Consider the following 16,364-nt stretch of genomic DNA (forward strand, 5'->3'; position numbering starts at 1 on the left):
GGCTCTGCCCTTTCTTTTCAAGCAAGAAAGACACCCGGAGTGAGTTTACATTCCTCTCTCCATCTGTATCAGCAACTTCTCTTTGGTGGGCAAATGACTCATTTACTGGCCACATCTCACTGGTGGGCAGGGTTACTCCTCTGAAAGGTGAGGGACATCTGCCACCCTGAGACTTGATGTGTTGCACAGTAGTGGTTGGATTCACGCAACTGATTAAGGAGAAAGACTAGGCTTGAACGTTGAAGGCCCAGTCTCTATCCCCACTCCCGTCTGCTGGCTCAGGCAAGCATGCTGGAATCACCATCTGTATTTGGAAAGGGAGTCAGGAGCCCCGGGTTAGCCTCAATCCTAAAGCAGATTCTCCAATCCAGTCTTTACAAGACTTTTCATCGGAGTGCTGGTCACTTAATCAAATTAACAGACGGGGCCATTTGTTCCCATTTCACTAGTGAGTTTTGGTTGTATGCTCCATGGGTCAGAAGCCCAGAAAGCCCAGCCCACTGATTATCACATGCATCCTTCAATAAATGAATGGCGAATGAACATATGAAGGGATGGGTCCTAGTCTGGGGACTGCAGCATCGAACTTGGGGAGGAGGGTGTTCTTACGGATAACCACCCCTTGATGGCACTCCTTCTATGCGGTGGTACAAGGACCAGCTTTTTTAGATACCGCAGTTGTATATTTCTCTATCATATTTTATAAAACTTCAACCTGTATATGTATGTGTGACTTAGTTCACCTCCCTTCCCATTGACCTCATGGGAGGGCCCGTGTGAGATGCAGAAAGAAAACATCTGCTTAAACAACGCCCTTTTACTATATGTATTGAACACCTAATTGGGAAAAATACCTTTAAGCATCACAAATGGCTTGTGCAATGGCGAGACTTTTGCTGACACTCCAGAAAAAAAAAAACAACGAATACTGCATGTACTAAAGACATTAAATGTCAAGTTTGGAAGAGTTTGTTCAGACACATTTTAAAAGAGGTACAGCTTGCATAACAAAAACTTGTAGAAGAATACTATGGAAGAGCCAGCAATTAAAGCCACCAATGCAATGTTTGCTGAATAATTAAAGATGGTGACTCATGGAAAGGATCACCCAACGAGGAAGGTTTTTATTATCATCAAACACTGTTTCGGAGGAAGCTGATTCTAAAATGTTTTATTTGCTATGTTTTAAAATATATTTCGTGCCATAATTTTATTGTTTTCCATTAACTTCTTGCTGGCCACCAATGTTATATTTTTGGAGGTTAATGTGGCACAGTACGAATGTCTGCACTATTTTAATATGAAAGCTTAACTGATTTTCTTCCTTTTCTTTAACTGAACTAGTGCAATGAATACAAATATTTCCTCCACCTTCTTGGCCTAGCCTTAAGGAAATGGGAACACTTTTCAATTGCTATTGATTCCAGTTCTGGCTTATTAAGCCGTATTAATGTCAAATATGAAAGGAAAGAAAGACAGAGTTGAGGAGACTGGAGATGCCTCCCCATCGATGGCAGTAGAGAGGGACTGTAGACGTTAGGGGAATGAGAACCGGCACCCTCCCCCTGCAGTGTCTCAGGGGTGCAGTGGGACCTCTGGGAGACGGGGCTGCGTGGGCTGCGTGGAGCAGTGCTGTCCGGCAGAATTCTCCGCGGTGATGGAAATGCTCTGTGCTAACGTGGGATTCCTGAGCGTTTCAAATGGGGTTAGTGCAACTGAGAATGGAGGTTTTAATTTTATTTAATTTTAAGTAATTTAAACTTATATTGACCAAGCCAGAAAAATGGGAACATTACAAGAGTTAGCCCCAGATACATGTGTGGGCTGCCTGATTCTTCTCCAGGGTGAAGGATATCCATCCGCACAAGTTACCCCTAATTTAACTATGGTCCTTGACCACATGGCCTTTTCAGTTCTGGAACTCTCTGCTCCTTCCTTGACGTGCCTGGGACCTGGCACCCCTATGTGAGTGTGAGAGCCTGGAGCCTACGTTCCAATCTCTCTGATCAGTGTGGGGTCTGAGGCTCTCCCTTAACCCAACTCAGGACAACTCTAAAGGACCATGTCAGCCACAGAGCTCACTGAGGTGTCAGCTGAGGCCTTTGTTGGGGTTGCATCACAGCTCAACTTTTCCCTTTTCCCATTCCTGGTTTCTCCCCTCCCTCCCACGGGCATCCATCCTGGAGAACTCCTTAGCAAACACTTTGCATCCGCATCTCCATCTCAGGATCTGCTTCCCGGGGAGCAACGGCATCTTTGCAACTTTCTTATTTTTTAATATTTTAATTACATTAAATGAGGCCAATGTTAGTTAAAATTCATTAAAATGTCAGCTTTAAGGAAAAAAAGCTCTTAAGCCAAAAGTACAAGTTTTGTATTGCTTCACGTTGAAAATGCACTAACAAGAATGGGAGCATGTGCATAATTAGAGACTTAAAACACCCCATTTCTAACACTGTTATTTGTCACATAACAAGCTCAGACAAAGATTCTCTGTGCTTATGGAAATGCAAATAGAATCACAAATTTGGAACTTTTCTTCACAGGGAATTTGCTGTGCACCAGAATCTAAATGTGCTTCTTATTTTTTAAAGATATTTTCAACTTAATTAGTTTCAAAGGTTCTTTTAACTTTAAAAGTTGAAAGGAATTAAGAAATCAGCAGTAAGAAAAATATTAACACCGTCATCCATCTTAACACCAATATTTATATTAAGGGCAGGTAAAGCTTTTCTGATAAGAGACCTGATCTTCCCAAGCAGAGGACTACAGGTTCAGAGTTTCCAGGCACTGAAACACTGACGTGTGGTTTCCCACTACACCCGCTGTCCCAGGACCATTCTTCCTCTAGGAAGCGATGCTCATTAACACCAAACATCTTATTCATTTGTACTCACTGCGTCTAGGGGTGACTGATGGAAAAGTTGTAAGGGCCAAAATACGTTTAAAAAATTAGACAACGTGGGACTCATGCCTTCCCGAATCCACAGAGAGAAACGTAATCAACTACTTCTAAATTCAATTGTGGTATAGGCATGACAGTACAAATTAACGTGCTAATGACGTTAGAAGTTGTTATTTTAACTCTCATAGAGTCTTAAGGTTGAAAATCAGGAGTGAACATGTAGGCTGTAATCAAGTCTACTTTTCTATAGAATGCAAGAGTCCCTTCTAAGGCTTTTCTGACGGATGATTTTCCAGGCTTTGCTTCAACAGTACCCTGGGAGGAAGTCTCATTACTTCCTGAGGGAGCACCCTGCACCGAGACAATCCATATTTACTTGAACAAAATGTATGCAGTTGCTTTTCCAACTATAAAAGTTACTGAGAAACCAAGACTATGTGAGCTGTGTCGAAATACAGTGAACAGATGTGTGGGAGGCAGACCTAGGTCTTAATCCTTATATTTTGGTTGAATCATAGAGATTATCAATATCTGACTATTTTTTGACCTACAAAACAGTGATTGCACGTGGTTCAATTTAATAGTTATTTATAGGAATTTAAATAAGAAGGAGCAATCACTCCATTTCAGATGAAGACTTGTTAGTGGCAAATTAAAAGAGTGAATGGAGAAAGAAAATGGAATAATATTTGTTGAGAAAGAAAATACAAAACAATCAACTATTTAACTTTTTCCTGTGAGTTTTCCCTGACTTCCTAAATAATAGTATTCCTGAAAATCAGAAGTAAATTTCTTTTTCTCTCGGATTTCCTGTTTGTATCACAGTTTCAATGATTACCTCCATTAAATCTTTTCAAAGAAATATTTACTGAGCACCTATTACATGCCAACCATAGGACTAAGTGGTAGATATGGAATGAAAGATTAATAAATTATCCTTGATCATCTCATGAGGGATAAAGGCACACAGACAATGAAAATATGTTGAAGAAAGTGCAATTGATAGATATATGCATAGCCTCCTATGGAAGCCCAAGGGAGGGACTCATACTGAGTGGCCGGGGAGCAGGGATCAAAGAAAGCTTACTTGGGGATACGAGGGTTGACATGAATTTTAAAGAATAAGTAGGAACTTGCTAGAAGATGAAGGTCATGCCAGGGATGAAGAACATTCCAGGGAGAGAGAAAAGCATGAACAAAGACAGGAAGGTAAATGACTGCATAAACAGGCACAGAATATTAGGCAGATAACAGCTGGAGATAAGGCTGAAGAACTAGGCAGAGGTCAGATCTCAGGAGACGAGACTTTAAGGTGTTTGGCCTTTGCACAAGAGGAGATGGGGACCTTTATAGTATTTTTTTCTCAGTGATGTAGCTTTTTAACTCAGTTGAAAGAGCATGTTGAGGTCTCAATAGATAAAATTGGTTAGTTTAATTCAATAAACATATGGTGAAGATTATTCAGACCCAGCACCTTCCCTTAAGAAGCCTGTAGGACATAAGTGTGCTGAGGAAGAAGAGAACATGCTACTTATCAGACCCCAACAATATGCTGCTGGGCACACGCCTCCCTATGCTAGGTATTTTACACATTTTACTTAACCCACTCCCCCCCACCCTGATATTCCTATCAGGCAGAGAGTACTTGTAAGCAGAGAGAAGGAATTTTAAAAGATAAAAGAATATGGAGTCTCCATAATATATCATCTACAATGTCCAGAGTACAATAAAAAATTACTAGACGTGAAGAAATGGGAAAATGTTTCTGGCTTCCCAGCCAAGAAAAATAGGAAACAGATCACATGATGATCCAGTTGTTGGCATCAGAAGATGAATAAACGTGTCAAGAATCTCAGCAGAAAAATAGAATTTTTTTGGTGAGGAAGATTGGCCCCGAGCTAACGTCTGTTGCCAATCTTCCTCCATTTTGTATGTGGGATGCCACCACAGCATGGTTTGATGAGCAGTGTGCATCCCGTGCCTGGGATCCAAACTGGTGAACCCTGGGCCGCCAAAGTGGAGCATGCGAACTTAACCACTACACCACTGGGCCAGCCCTAGAAATTTTTTTGTTAATGAAAATTCCAGAACTGAAAAATGCAACATCTGAAATTTAAAAAAAATTCCCTGGATAGAAATAAGAGCAGACTGGAGACGGTGAAAAAAAAAAAAGGGTCAGTGAAATGGAAGATAGGTCAGCAGAAATTATTCAATCTGAATAACAGAAGGAAAAATGTTTTTAAAAATGCCCAAAGCCTCAGTGACAGGTGGGCGATATCAAGCAGAGCCTGTCTGGTCAGAGTCTTAAAACGAGAAAAGAGGGGATTGAGTAGGACAAATAGTTAAAGAAACAGTGGCTGAAAACTCCCCAAATTTGCTGAAATGCATATGTATAGTGATTTAAGGACCTAATAGAACCCCAAGCTGTATAAAAATATATATATGTTTTTATATAAATACATATATTTAAAAAAATTATATATTACATATATAATTATATATTAAAATATATAGACATATATATAGACATATACATATATATGAGAGAAGGGAATAAATGAAGCAAGCCCTATGATTGTCTGGGCTTTCTCTGGAGGCACTTTCCAACAATAAATAAGTAAATACATAAATAAGGAATAAAGTTTGAAAAGTAAGAAGTAAAACTCTATTCACAGATGATATCATTTTTTTAAGATAAGAAACCCTAGGCAATTTATGAAAAACTTACTAGAAGTAACTATGAGAATATAATAAGGTCAATACACAAAAATCACTTTTATTTCTATAGGCTAGTAGCAAATAACTGAAAAAATAAAATATTTAAAAAATAGTTTTATCTATGGTAGCAAAAAACACAAAATATTTAGGAATAATTTTAACAAAAGCTGTGCATGAGTTCTACCCTTAAAACTACAAAGTGTTGTTGAAAGAGAACCTTCAAAACAGCTAATAGAGAGAAATCTCATGACCGTAAATTGGCAAACTCAGTAAAGTTAAGATGTTCTTCCCAGGTTGACCTGAAGACTCGACGGAATCTTAGTCATCATCCCAACAAGGTTTTTGTATGGAAATTGCCAAGCTGATTCTTGTTTTATATAAAAATACAAAGGACGTAGAACAGCCACAACGGTCACGCAAAAGAACAAAGCTGGAGGAATTACAGCCTTCAAGCTTTACTGTAAAGCTACGGTAATTAACATAATGTGGTATTGGCATAAGGATAAACAGATCAATGGAACCAGATACAAAAGCTAGAAATAGATGCTTACTTATAAAGTCAACTGATTTTTTACAAATGTGACAAAGCAATTCAATGGGGAGAGTAAAATCTTTTGGTGCTAGGAGTGCATATCTATATGGGAGAAAAATGAACCTTGACAACTGCTTCATATTTTGTACAAAAATTAATAGAAATTGGGTCCCAGACCTAAACATACAAGCTAAATGATAAAGCTTCTAGAAGAAAACCAAGGGGAGTGTCTAGGAAGCTGCAGAGTTTGTGAACAGGAAATAGGAAGCAACAACCCAAATAGAAAGAAAATAATTCCTGTTAGAATTAATCAAAGCTAAAGACTGCATCTTATTATCCAATAAAAAAATAATAAGCAAGTGCCTGGCTGGGAGAAATATTCAAAAACTATAAGTCATGATTAGATATGAATAAGCAGCTTTGGGGTTTCATTCTCAAACTAACACTTACCTGGTACCTACTAGGAGATGGGTACTGTTCTAGACATTGAATGAATCAAGGTCTCTGCTATCATGAGTCCTACACTTAGACAGGGGAAGACAAACCATACAAAACCGAACAAGTAAGGTCATTTCTTAATGGAGATAAATACTGTAATAACAATAAGCCAGGTTAAACGGCTGAGAAAGATGACTGGGGGAAAGCGACTGGCCGCGTCAGTTCTGACGACCAGGAAAAGTGCCTGCAAAAACAGTAACATTTGAGCTGAGACCTGCATGATACGAAGACGACAGCGAGAAAAGAAAAGGAGCAGACCTCTTAGCAGAAAAACAAGCAAGTATAAACGTCCTGGGGTGGGGAATGAGGCTACCGTGTTCCAGGAAGAGAGAAAAAGGCTGAGTTCGGAATATAACGAGAGGAGGAAAGTGGAAGACGATGCCAGGAACGTGGGCAGAAGCCAGCTCCTACAGAGCCTTCGCGGCCACAGCAAGGAACCCGAATATTATTCCAAGTGCTATGGAAAGCCATTGGTGGGTTTTGAGCAGAAGAATAAAATGATCTGATTTATTTGTTTAAACGGTCACTCTGGCTTCTATACAGAGACAGAATCAAAGGGTGGAAAGAAGAGAAGCAGGGAAAACCAGGAGAGGGCCGGATATGGTGGTTCAGATGGGAGATGACACTGGCTTGGACAGGGGTGAGGCGGGGGGGTGGTGATAAGTAACTGAATTCTGGATACATGTGGGTGGGAGTGCCAACAAGACACAGGTTGTGAGGATAAGAGCTAAGTCAAGGATGCCCCACCTTTGACCTGGACAAGTGGGTAGATCATGGTGCCGTTTTCTGGGACAAGGAAGACTGTGGGAGGAGCAGGTCTGCTGAAGGAAACCACGGGCTCATTTGCCCATTTTAACTAAGTCATGCCGAGCGTGCATTCAACTGGCTTGTCAGTTGGCAGGTGCATATAAAGTGTCTTTGATTCTAAAACCTATATAGTTCATTTTTATGTTTTTTATTTTCCAAACAATAAATAATTAAAGTTTTCATTTCCTTTGTGTTTTAATAGCATTTTTAGGACAGTATTTTGAATTTCCCAATTTTATTTGTTGGTTTACTCTATATTTTATACTCATTTTATTTCAATTGACTTGTAATTAAATGTAATTTCGATAATTGTTTTTAGAAATGTAAATAAGGTTTTCATGGGATTTTATTATGAACTTTTAAAACTATCTTAACTATATTATTTAAACAATAAATAGCCTTTTTGTTGATCATATCTATCAAAGATGGAAATTGGTCGTAAATCTTCTAGTAGAGTTGATCCTGCTGATTTTCCCCTGTGTTTCTAAGACCTTATGCTCTATACACAAACAACATGCAGTCTAACGAACAAAAGGCAGCTGGATCTTTATATTATTTTGTTACTATAGAATAATCCTTGTTCCATTGAACGCTTCTCTGCTTTAAATTCTAGCATGTCTGATATTAATTTTGCCATAACCTCTCTAATTTTGTTTGTATTCACTTAATATAGCTTTATCCATTCTTGTCTTTATATATTTCCGTGGTCTTTTAATTCAGGTGTGTTCCTGTAAGGGGAGAGCATAATTGATTTTACATCTGATACTTTCTTACACATTTTCTGCTTAAGTTTCCTTCTTCATGTTTTTCTGTTTCATGTAACTGTACTGACTTTTGTTTGCATTTATTTTCTATACTGCTTTGTAATTTACACATATGTATTTAATTCTACCTATTTTCCCAAAAAATATTTATACTAAATATCAATGTGAATAAAGTGTAATGTATATATTTGGGGGTTATGAAAGACGAAGCATTTATGTTTGTTCTCCCTACTTACAATTTTCCTATTTTCCTGTTTTAATCTGAGTTTTATAAGTCACATAATTTTTTTATATCATCTTCACTACTTCTTCCAAGGAAAATATTAACTTTTGGAATCTTTTTGAAACCTTACTCAAAACAATTGTGGCTATTTCTCTAAGACAATTGAAATGCTTCAGAAAGATGACAGAGTCTCAGCAGCGGAGGGCTAATGGGTAAGGGATGCAACAAGCAAGGACCGAGGAACGGGAATCCCTCCCAAGGTCTTCAGTCCAAGGTGACACATCAGTACGGCATCACAGCGTCAATCCTAACTCTGCAGCAAGATATCCCTGAGCTACCTAACTCAGTGCAAGTCTTCCTTTTTCTGTGCATTTCCAAGAGCCTACTGTAAGTGCCTAGCACACAGTAGGTGCTCATTAAAATGTATGGACTATCTGAATGAATGAATGAATGAATGGTATCACACTGGAGATGCCTATTCCTGCCTATTGTGTCCACAGATGGGGAAGAGGCAGGAGTACCACATGCTGAAGCTTCTTGCGTGCTGGGCCCTGTTGGTGCTGGGTCTAATGGGGGAAAAGGGATTTGGGGAGCCATCGAAGATTCCAGCAGTTATGACTATGACACTAGACTCTGAGCCAACAACATAATCTCAAGTTTAAGCAGAAGGGAAGAGATGCTACTTAAGAAGAGTCTGAGCCTGTCCGAAACTGAGACTGAGGAACTGGGGCAAGGGCAGATCCGGGTCTGCAGGGTGACGACGGCCAGTGATTCACCAAGGAGGAGAGAGCAAGGAGGACCAAGAAACTCAAACCAGTTCTTTTTCTTCCACAGTCATTTGCATGGTGCTTTATTCATACTAAGTGCTTAATAAATCTTTGATGAACTGAATAAATATTTTAATTGATTAATTAATAATTCATTAATTGTCTAAAGTTTTTCAGAATTTCGCAGAAAGTTTTTCTATTTCTGAGTTCAAGCACCTTACTTTCATGGTGCAGCAACCCACACACGCTAGATAAGTCCCTCACCCAACATTAATAACTTCCGTATGATTTATTTATAGGCGCAGCATACCTTTTCTCCATCGTTTTGCTTAAGTATATGCATTTGATGTCTTCGCCCATGCCTCATAAGTAATTTCTAAAAATGTCTCCATATTTTTTTCTTCATAAAACTTCCACACTGTCTAAGTCCATTAGGTGCCAACCCACTTGACGTAAGCCAATTGTTTGATCCTGAGGGTGGGAGGGCTGAATCAGTTACCGCGTGAAGAGCACTTGGCAGTGAGGCCCAACCCTACAATTCAAATAGACTGCTACTGGCTAGCAACACTTATATTAATTTCAGAAGAACTGGGCCACTTGTAAATTGTCCATCTTCTTACACATTTCTCGTGTTTATATTTATTAGTTAATTATCCATAATACTAGTGTTGAATATTAAATATTCAAAGTTCAGATTCCCAGAGAGGAATATTATTAACATAAAACTTTAGAATCAGTAAGACTTCTTTACGTTCCTCTGGCATTAGATGAAATTTATATATATATCCAAATTTATTGATGATACTTTAATAACTTCATTATTTCTTAACTGTGTTCTGATTGACTTTATTAAGAAAAGCATGTGATTCACTGAACCTGTTAAAAGATTTCTTTAAAGAAAACAAGATCTTTTGTCGACTTAAAAAAAGGTCATTGGGGCTGGCCCGGTGGTGTAGCAGTTAAGTTCACACACTCTGCTTCGGTGGCCAGGGGTCACAGGTTTGGATCCCGGGCGCGCACCTAGGCACTGCTCATCAAGCCATGCTGTGGCAGCATCCCACATACAAAATAGAGGAAGATTGGCAATGGATGTTAGCTCAGGACCAATCTTCTTCACACAAAAAAAGAAAGGTCATTAATCCACAATATTAGAAATGATGTAAATTACTACTGGTGCATTATTTAAAAATCTTTGCCAACAGATAAAAATACCTGTATATGTCAAATATATTTGAGGTATATTCTATCTCAAATAAACACATAATTGTCATCAAAGAAAATTTAAATTTTGGAAAGACTGATCAGAAAAATAAGAATACTTGTTTTGATTCCAAAGATACCCAAGTTGGCTGAGGAAAATTTTTAAAGGTGTAGGTACTAATATTTATATGTAAAATCAATATTGACAGTCCCATAAGACAGTTACACGGCTTTGAAACAAAAGTGGAACAAATCTAACTATCAAATGGTTCCTTCAAATTCTTTTATACTTGTGAAGTACAAACTTATCTGACAGTTCCCCATGGAGCATCATCCACAGAACACAGCCGAAAGTTGAAAATGATATCTTATTAAGTTAGGACAAACATCAAGGATAATAATGATGCTTAAAAAGAAAATATCCTTTTACAACCTTACTAGAGATAGTCACAGTGGGAAATATCTTATTCTTGCTTGTTCTATGCCAGCAATAGTTCAGAAGTCCTGGGGAGTTTATCCCACCCCCCCATAACAGGGAGCAGCCAGCAACCAAATATTCTGAGGGGCTGGTGTACCACCATCCCAGTTCCAACAGTCCTTACACAGAGCTATGCTGAGGCATGTGTTTTGTACCATCAGCCACTGAGACCTTTCCCACGGGGGTTGCTGGCTTAATGGAGCGCTCCCGATTGGCTGCCTTCCCTTCCCTACCTCCTGACCAGCATCCCCTTACTTCCCAAATAAACTACTGTGCTCATATCCCCACATCAGGTTCTGCCTCTGGGAGACCTCAAATTAAAACAATGTTCTACAGTCTGTGTCTCATAATTTAATATCTACAATAACCATGGGACTCTCAAGTTTCCCTCAAGAAGAAAGAGCAGCAACCTGGCAGAACCAGATGGCAAAACGCCGGCTGGGTTTCTGCTGAATCCCAATCGTGTCTCTGTGAGTGCCTAGTTATACTCTGACTGTGTGCTGGGTATTTATTTGCAAAAAATCATCTATCGACCTATAAATAATTTGAGTCTATGGGTGATGTTAACTTCTTCTAGAGAGGTTTTGCCAGGCATGTGTGGGTCGCGCTCATCTAAGACCCTGCACTCAAGTTCAGGGCCCAGTGTTAGGGCCATTTCAATAGTCGTTTTGGCAGGTTGCAAGATTTTCTGAGGATTGGCTGGCTTCTCGTTCACCTTGCTCCTGGGTTATGATCCTTCAGAGTCACAACCCAAAGTGGCAGTGGTTTACCAGAGTCCCCATCCACAGTGGCTCTGTACTTCAACTTGTTTCTTCTCACCCCTGTGTGGTCACTGAAAACATGGTTTATCCTCTCAGCCACTCCTTCTGGATCAGTGGACAGTAATTGCTCACTATTTTATTAGGTACGGATACTATTAAGATGTTTTTAATATATGTAGTCCATCTTCCTAAATATTCCTCAGTGTGACTGTCGTTTCTAATTACCTAGTTGGCAATTAGCAGATGATGGAGCTCCAGAGATGTTACTCAAAGCCCGGAGATTTGATGAGATTATGTAGGGAATGAGTATAGAGAAATGAAGGGGTCCCAGAATGGAACGACTGGACATGCCAACTTTCCGAGGTCTGGATACGAGAAAGAACCAGCAAAGAAGCATCCAGTGGCAGAGGACATCCAGTGAGCAGGGGTATCTAGTGATATAAGAACAGGACCACATGAAAGCCGTGTGTGCCAAGCCAACAAGGCCGAGTGAACAGGTGTTGAAAGATGGAGGGGCTGATTTATGGTGTAAAAAGCACTGAAAGGCCAAATAAGAAGAGGATGATGGCTACCTGCTGGATTCAGTAACGTGGAGGTGATTCGAGACCTCAGGAAGAGATGCTTCCACGGCTGGGGGTTGGAGAGGAGGTGATTTTAGAGATTATGAAAAAAAGGAATTGAAACAGCAAACATAGATGTCTGTTTAAAGAGTTTTGCTGTAGAGCACATCAGGACAGTACATAGAGGGGGACGCTTTTATTTGGGACTCTTTTTGTTTTAAAGAAAGGAGATGTTTCAGCATGTTTTCTGATATAAGGTGCAGAGAGGGGAAAGAAAGAGGTAGAGAGAAGAAAGAATTGTCAGAGGGGGGAAAAGATCGTCTTTCAAAGGCAAGTGGATATAGGACCCAATACATATCTGGAGAGTTTGGCTAGATCACAGACAGTTCGTTCCTAGAATTGGGGCTGCCAAGGAGGTCAAGTGAGGGAAGGCGTGATGGGCGGAGGACGTGGAAATTATCTTTTGACGCTTCTATTTTTTCAGTGTTGGAATTTTTAGGAATGAGCGGAGGATAAGAAATAATGTTCCAAAAGATGAGAATTATGAATAGAACAGGAAAACCCAGCAAGATGACCAGGGAGCCCTCACTCTAGACCCACTTGAAATGAGCAATCAGAGAATAAAAGTGAGTCTACGTTGTGTACATCGCAAGCATGTTTGAGTAGAGAGAAAGTACTGACAAAAATACATCTAAACAACAAGGAGAAGGGAGTCTGAGACTGTGTTTTTTAGAATCATGGTCTATAGTATCGACCTTGATCTGCGACCTTCAGCTCCTGTGCTCTATATACCACAATGGAGCAAGATGCTCATCAGTGAATATATTTTGCTGTTCAGTTTAGACAGCAACTTCCTTAATCTTAGTTAATTATTCTGAAAGAACACCCAAAGGAAATCATGAAGCATATTCTTGGAGTGTTCCTGGAACTTGTCAATTGAGAATGTCGATGGGAGTTTAATTTAACGACTTGATGAAGCTGCTCAGTGAATGCAAAATTTCAGTGAAATCTTGTTAAGTTGGACAGAGAAGAGGTCACATGCCAAACGTCCCGGGCTGATGATGATAAGATTGTGGACGTACATACGACTTCGTCTGACCACACGTTTACCAAAATACACCGAAGGTAAGCATAAACTCTTAGAAAATGGGATGGGGAATAATCCCACTCAAAATGGGAACTAAAATCATACATTTGGTACCTATAAATAAACTCCAGAAAATATGCAGCAGCCATAGAGAGAAAACTACAAAAAAACTTCTGACGGACATAAAATGAAAGTAATAAGTGGAGAAAATACATTAAACTGTATATACAGTTTTGATTATGTAAATATATCAATTTATCCCCATAACAATCTATAAATTCAATGCAATCTCAATAATAAAAAATACTGATTAATAGGAATGAATAAGGTTAACTTGACAATATTAATTACTAGTAACAAATAATATTAACAGTAAACATTAATGCAGTGTGAATTATTTCCCAAATGCTCTTCCAGGTGCTTTACATATTAATTTATATAACTCTCAGATCAACCTTTTGAGGTGTGAATTATTATTACAATCTGAGGTGCAGAGGGATGCATAATTGGCCGAGGGTCACACAGCTGCTGAGCAGAAGCATCAGGATGTAACCCAGGTTCTCTGGCCCCACAGCCCATTCTTTTAGTCACTTCTTTCTGCCTCCTCTAGATGGCAATGGCAGGAAAAATTCTAGTGGTATTTTTGGAGGCAGAATTTGATAAAATTACTTTAAAGTTAACCTGGAATAATACACCTGAAAAAATAATGAGGAAATGGTTGGGGAGGGAGGGTAATTAGGGGAGATTCATGTTCTAAATATTAAGATGCATTTTAAAGATGCATTTAATGTAGTCACTCATTCGGCAACAATTTATTGAACACCTACTCCGCCAGGCTCTGTTCCAGGTGCCAGTAACACAATAATGACAAGAACAGACAACAAGCTCTGTTCTCATGAAGCTTAAATTCTTGTTGAGCAAGTGGGACAAAGCACTAAACAATTAAATACACAGACTGCCAGGTGGTGATGCATTCTACGAAGAAAAACACAGCAGGAACAGGGGCTAGAGAATGCTGGGGTAGAGGAAGAGATGCTCTTTTTAAGTATGGGGATCAGGGAAGACCTCACTGGTAAAATGACTCTGGAGCAGAAACCTGAAAGAGATGAGAGAGCAAACCAAGAAGATATCTAGGGGAAGGGAATTCCAGCAGAGGGGATGGCAAGTGCAAAGGCCCTGGGGTAGAAGGATGTTTGTGGCTGGAATGATCAAAGGGTAAACTGAGACAAGCTGATGTCAGAGAGATAAAGGCAGGAGGAGGTTATCAGGGAATTTTGCCTTTAACTCTGACTGAAATGGGAAACATGATGTGGTTTGATTTACACGTATTATAAAATAATCACTCTGGCTGCTGTGTTGAAAGGAGAATTGCTAATTCTTCCCCAAAGAAGAAGAGTGAGTTCTTGGTTGGTAGATGACACCCATGGATCCATGTTTCTTCACTGGATGCATCTAATGTAATAAAAGGTACGGGCACTGGGGATTGTACACTTTGTACCACCCGCCCCAAAGCTAAGACTAATGAATCAAACAGCGCCAGAAGCTAGAAAGCAATGCCACTACCCAGTGGAGCAGGATTAAGAAAAACCTCCTGAGACACAGAATGGTCCCCACTCCTCTGCCTGGGCAGTTGCTCTTCTATGGCCTGATGGTACCCTTCTGAGAAAGCCAGAGCACCTCTTCATCCACCCCGCCACTCGCCACTTCTGGGCAAGACAATACACCAACCCTTGAAATCAGGGGGAGGAGGGACAGCAGGAGATGGCATTCCGGGAGACACGGTTCCCATGAGTTATAAGGACGGTAGACGCAGACAGAGGAATTCTGGCAGCATGCTCGGGATTGCAGACATGTGGGTGTCACATCAACCCACAGCATATAGACTTGGTGGCAGATGTTGGGAAGCATCTGGCATTGCAGAGCTGGCACGAGGGGAAAGCCCCTTGGAATATGGAGCTGAGCTGGCAGCACCCACCGAAATGCCAGCAACAGAAAACCAGCCATGAACCCCCGTGACAGGGAACAGAATAGACGAAACTTGCCTCTTAGCACCCAGTCTGTATAGATCTAGCCTCATTCAGGGGCCTCATTCCGGGGTAAGGAAACAGAAAAACATCAACTTGACATCAATGACAAAATGCTGATAAAGTGTGTAATAAAAAAATATCTTAGCATTTTCTGGATTCAATTCCAAATTTTGCATCCTTGGAAAATGTATACAAAGTTCACTATTGAATTTCTACAAATAAACACAATTATAATCATTGCAGCACAGACACAATCAAATAGGCCAGCTCTTCACAGTATTCTTTACAAATTCTGTCATAAAGAAGGAGCAACTAAACATCAAATCTGACCTTGTTTTCAGTAATTTAGAGTACCCAGACATTATAAACCACTAAGGGCTACATTCGATATTTCTGGAAGTACTAAGTTATCAATATGTCAAATATTGACAACACCATTTTGTGAATGAATCATTAAGTGTCTACCTGATTTTTACGATATGCTGTAAAAGTCTAAGACGACGCTTCAGTAACTGTAACCGCAGGACAGACAGACAGACAGACAATTCCACAGGAAGTGAGAAGCCTTGACACCTAGAATAGCTCAGTGGTTGAACTTGAGTACTTCACAGGTTTCAGCCACTAGGAATTGTGAAGCTGTTAATTTTCAGGAATACGTATTTTTAACAGTAAGCATAAGTGAAGTCAGAGTTTGTTTTTTTAATTTTGGATGAGTTTTACAAAAAAGTTTTTATTCTTTGAACTTTATACTCCTTGCAAACACCCAACTCATGAATGAAAAACAACTCATTTGGGTCAAGACATGATCCTCCAAAGGTTGTTTTTACTGACTATTTACCTTTTAAAAGGAATAATTATAGAGGCGGATAAAAGGAATGGTAAAAGGAAATAAGTGAATAATTAATAATTGGATAATAACTTTAAAAGAATAATGATAGAGATAACATATCTTTAAAAATACCTGCCTCAAAAAAAAGTTACTCATAGTTTATTATTGAGAAGAAACCAGAACCATTCTGAGTCCTTCTATGAAAATT

At 39.5% G+C, this 16,364-nt stretch overlaps 1 protein-coding gene across 9 annotated transcripts in view; it reads right to left on the reverse strand.

Annotated features, from left to right (window-relative positions):
* The window catches only part of DNAAF11 (dynein axonemal assembly factor 11), a 101,364-nt gene that overhangs the window by 28,069 nt on the left and 56,931 nt on the right, over positions 1-16,364 (reverse strand). The gene's annotated exons all lie outside the window — the stretch shown is intronic.

This window comes from Equus przewalskii, chromosome 8 (genome assembly GCF_037783145.1).
Source record: "Equus przewalskii isolate Varuska chromosome 8, EquPr2, whole genome shotgun sequence".
Classification (NCBI taxonomy): domain Eukaryota; kingdom Metazoa; phylum Chordata; class Mammalia; order Perissodactyla; family Equidae; genus Equus; species Equus przewalskii.